Genomic DNA, 5,447 nt, shown 5'->3' with positions numbered 1-5,447 from the left:
CTGCCTTTTGGTTTTTCATTTATCTTTGTACTCTGCTGTTTGGCTTCTTCTATGACGTTTCACGGCAGGCGGCATCCTTATTTTAGGCATTGCTGCCACCTTCTGCATCAGTCCGTTATAGCAATATTAAATCCTCCCGATAAATCCAGTCTCTCCCCCCCACTTCACCCGATCTCTAAAATACTTCCTGCTGAAACTTCTTTCAGGCCTATTTCCCTAAATTTTGAGAGAAGCTCTTGCCTTTCTCTGACATATTTATTAATATGCTGCACTGGCTCTGGACATTCCAAACATATAGTCCATCCTGATGCTTTCCGAGGAAGAGTGAACTGTTCGAGAAAGTATGACCAATAAGTCTGTCCAAAAATAGTGACTTCATCCTTTCTTTTCCACCCTCTTCTTCTACAGTTAGTTATTGACCAGCGTGAAGTTGGTTACCAGTTACTAGTTAGGCTATTTATGATGGATACTTAATCTGCAATTTTTGGTTACCAGACACTTATTCTGCAAAAAACATTTTTATTTATTTATTTATTTGAAAATTGCAAATGTCTAATTTCTGTACAGTTCAGCCCAGACACTTATTCTGCAAAAAACATTTTTATTTATTTATTTATTTGAAAATTGCAAATGTCTAATTTCTGTACAGTTCAGCCCAGACACTTATTCTGCAAAAAACATTTTTATTTATTTATTTATTTATTTGAAAATTGCAAATGTCTAATTTCTGTACAGTTCAGCCCAGACACTTATTAGGCTGATTTTTTTTTTTTTTTAATTTATTTATATTTTTTTTTGGTCAGAATGGAATTCATTTGGTCCAAAGACACAAGTAATAGGTTTTGGGCAAAAATATGGCAGTACCATTGAAAATCGGATTGAGATTGTAAATATTTGTCTGAATTTCTTTCTAGTCCAGTCCAGACACTTATTTGGCCGTAAAAATTGCACCACCTGCATCGCTGTCAGCTCACTCACTTCATTAGTCTTCATTATGTGTGACATCAGTGCCACCGGTCTGTAGTCAGAGGAACCAATAGACTGCGGCGTCTTCAGCACTGGGACAAAGCAGTCTCCTGTTCTCAGCATTTTTGCTATTTTAAGTTAGTTTCCCTCCATACATACACTTGCCCTCTGCTTTGGAAAGATTGGTATTGACTTCTGTGTTTTCTTTTGTCACAGGCTTTTTAGCCAACACATCTACCTTCTCAGTTTTTGGGACCACTATATGCACTAGAACCCACATCAATGTTATCTCCACCCTTTTACTGCCACATCCCTAACTGCCAAAAGAATGTTAAAAATGAGGTCTTGCCAGCTCCTGGATGAACCTGTCCCAGTACAACTGATGCCTACAGTGCATCCGGAAAGTATTAACAGCACTTCAGTTTTCCCACATTTTCTTATGTTATTCCAAAATTGGTGAAATTAATTGTTTTCCTCAAAATGCTACACACAATACCCCATAATGAGAATTTAATTTTTTTTAAATTATATTAATTTATTAAAAATAAATCCCTAAGGATGTACCTAAGTATTCACAGCCTTTGCCATGAAGCTCAAAACTGAGCTCAGGTGCATCCTGTTTCCACTGATTATCCTTGAGATGTTTCTACAGCTCAACTGGAGTCCATCTGGGGTAAATTGAATTGATTGGACATGATTTGGAAAGACACACACCTGTCTACATATAAGGTCCCACAATTGACAGTGTATGTTAGAGCACAAACCAAGCACGAAGTCAATGGAATTGTCTGTAGACCACCGAGACTGGATTGTCTCAAAACACAAATCTGGGGAAGGGTACAGAAATATTTCTGCTGCTTTGAAGGTCCCAATGAGCACAATGGCTTCCATCATATGTAAATGGAAGAAGTTTGAATCCACCAAGACTCTTCCTAAAGCTGGCCACCCGTCTAAACTGAGTGATCGGGGAGAAGGGCCTTAGTCAGGGAGGTGACCAAGAACCCGATAGTCACTCTGTCAGAGCTCCAGCATTCCTCTGTGGAGAAAGGAGAACCTTCAAGAAGGATAACCATCTCTGCAGCAAACCACCAATCAGGCCTGTATGGTAGAGTGGCCAGACGGAAGCCACTCCTTAGTAAAAGGCACATGGCAGCCCACCTGGAGGTTTGCCAAAAGACACCTGAAGGACTCTCAGACCATGAGGAACAAAATTCTCTGCTCTGATGAGACAAAGATTGAACTCTTTGGTGTGAATACCAGGCATCATGTTTGGAGGAAACCAGGCACCATCCCTACAGTGAAGCATGATGGTTGCAGCATCATGCTGTGGGGATGTTTTTCAGCAGCAGGAACTGGGAGACTAGTCAGGACTGAGGAAAAGATGAATGCAGCAATGTACAGAGACATCCTGGATGAAAACCTGCTGCACAGCACTCTTGATCTCAGATTGGGGCAACGGTTTATCTTTCAGCAGGACAATGACCCTAAGTGCACAGCCAAGATATCAAAGGAGTGGCTTCAGGACAACTCTGTGAATGTCCTTGAGAGGCCCAGCCAGAGCCCAGGTGCTGCAAAGAAGAATGGGCAAAATTGCCCAGAGATAGGTGCACCAAGCCTGTGGCATCATATTCAAGAAGACTTGAGGCTGTAATTGCTGACAAAGGAGGCTCAACAAAGTATTGAGCAAAGGGTGTGACTACTTATGTACATGTGATTTCTTAGTTTTTTTTTTTTTGTTTTTAATAAATTTGCAAAAGAAAAAAAAACAAAAAACTTTTTCATGTTGTCATTATGGGGTGTTGTGAGTAGAATTGTGAGGGGAAAAATGAATTTACTCCATTTTGGAATAAGGCTGTAACTTAAAAAAATATGGAAAAAGTGAAGCGCTGTGAATACTTTGTGGATGCATGGTAATCCCGAGTCACAGCATACCAACACTTTATATTAATCTATCTGTGCTGTTCATTGCACTTCCCTTAGAATAGTGAATAAATCCACTGTCATATATTAAGGAAATTTGAGGTTCTCTTGTATAACTTAATATTCCATCTTTGGATTATAAAAGCAGCTCCAGTAGCACCTGTTTCTGGATCCTTTGACCCGTCAGTAAAAAGTAAACATGTATCTCTCTGTCACATGGTCATGAAATGTATTGACCAGAACTCTATTATTATTCTCTATCTTAAGTTCAAGTAATACTAGCTCAACCTGCCACAAAGGAACAGGAGGCCACAAAACCCCTGGAAAGAAGACTTTGTCATCCAATGTTAGTTCCTTTGCTACTACTTGTCCTGACTATGCAAAGCTTAACAATTTTGCCGCTTCTCTCTCCCAGCTTGACTGAATCATTACTTTAACCGGGTGATTGTCTCTCTGACCCATCAGATTCAGTGACATTTCTCCTGCTTCAACCTGCAGAGCACACACTGCACCGCTCTTATACATGTCCTGAGAGCCTGAGCTTGAATTAGATCCAACCAAGACTAAACTGACTTGGAGGCAGATTCATACACCAAACTACCATATTCCATTCTCGATCTTATCAAATACATATATTTGCTTTAAGGATGCCATATCTGCTCCCCACCCGCTCCAGCAAGACACCTCATTATGTTCATCACCTTTTTGTATTTGTCATCCACTTTCCTGATATGATCCCTCCATGTCAGTCTTCACTTTCACTCACTCATCTTCAACCACTTATTCCAATTAAGGGTCATAGGGGGGCTGGAGCCTATCCCAGCAGTCATGGAGCATGAGGCAGGATTCACCCTGGACAGGACACCAGTATGCTTCAGGGCCACATATAGACAAACAAAGGAGACCTGAACTGGTTTGTGACAGGATAGTGTGTGGAATCAGTAATGACAGTATAAGAAAGACTCTGCTATGAGAAAATGACTTAACCTTAGCTAAAGCTGTATCAATCTGCCCAATATATGAGATGACTGAGGAGAACACCAAGGCCCCAGCCAAACATCAGACCACTGCCACTACTGTTGATGCAGTACAACCAGGCTCCTATCAGGCACATAACAAGACAATACACAGACCCCAAGCAAGTAAACAAACCGCCAAGACTATTGTGAGTTGCGGCAATTGTCATGTCGCATAGAGAGATAAATGTCCTGCATTTGTCCAGCAATGCCATAACCTCAACAAATGGAATCATTACAGGAAATGCTGCAAATCCACCCCACATGGTCAAGCTCATGAATTGAATAGATGTGTAAAGAGAAACCAATACAGGCAACCGGTGCACCAGCTAGAGGTAGAAGAGCCAGAACACAGTGCAGCTGATGACACTTTCTATGTGGACGGCGTGGAGTTAATTGATGTTTGTTGGGCACTGTCAATCCTCGGGCGGAGGAACGAGATGAAGGATTTGTTACATTGCTAGTACACAACAAGCCAGTTGAGATGAAAGCAGACACAGGAGCAAAATGCAATGTAATATCAAAAGAGACTTTCAAACAACTCTCAAAGGGGCAAATAGTGAAATGCAGCAAAAACACCAACCTAGCGGCTTACTTACGGCAGCAGAATACAGACTGCTGGTTTAGTCACACTGCCTTGTTGTCTAGATGGACAGCAACACATGCTTTCTTTTTTTTTCTAAGGGAACGTGATGTGGTACCGCTGCTGGGATTTCGTGCATGTGTGGTTTCTGTGCCGATCCAGTGAACTTGTCACATTGAGCCCACACGTTCACTGGATCGGCACAGAAACCAATGTTGACCAAAAACATTTTTGACCAGTATAAAGACGTGTTCATTAATGAGCTTGGAGAAATCTCGATCACATATTCCATGACCCTACATCCGGCTGCACAGCCTGTTGTCCGCCCGGCACACTGCATCCCCTTGGTGATGCAAGCACGAGTCAAAGCAGAGCTTGACAGACACACAAAGGTGTCATATCCACGGTGTCTGAGCCTACAGACTGGGTTTTGTCCATGGTCGCCGCACACAAAAAGGATAAACAGGAAATAAGGTTGTGCATTAACCCTAAAGATCTTAACAATGCCTTAAAGAGATGCCACTACCCAATGTGTAGTCTAGAAGAAGTTGCCACCAATATGTCAGGTGCAGCACTGTTCTCTGTGCTTGATGCAAAGAGCTCATTCTGGCAGATAAAGCTTGATCACAAGTCATGCGTGCTCACCACATTCCGCACCCTTTGGTCGCTACCGATTCCTCCACATGCCATTTGGCACAAGTTCAACAAGGGAAGTCTTCCAACGCTCAATGGAGCAGCTGTTTGCAGGATATCCGTGTGCCATCATAGTTGATGACATAATCATTAGGGGTTGTGATGGTGCAGAGCATGATGCCAATTTAAAAATGGTGCTCGACTGAGCACAAGACATCGGACTCAGACTAAATCCTCTCAAGTGCAGGTTTCGCCTTGACCAGGTGGGTCATGTGCTCACAAAAGAGGGGCTGAAGGCGGATCCCGCAAAGACAGAAGTGATCACAAAA

The sequence above is a fragment of the Thalassophryne amazonica genome, chromosome 20 (genome assembly GCF_902500255.1).
Source record: "Thalassophryne amazonica chromosome 20, fThaAma1.1, whole genome shotgun sequence".
Taxonomy (NCBI): domain Eukaryota; kingdom Metazoa; phylum Chordata; class Actinopteri; order Batrachoidiformes; family Batrachoididae; genus Thalassophryne; species Thalassophryne amazonica.
Note: the sequence above shows the minus strand (reverse complement) of the source record.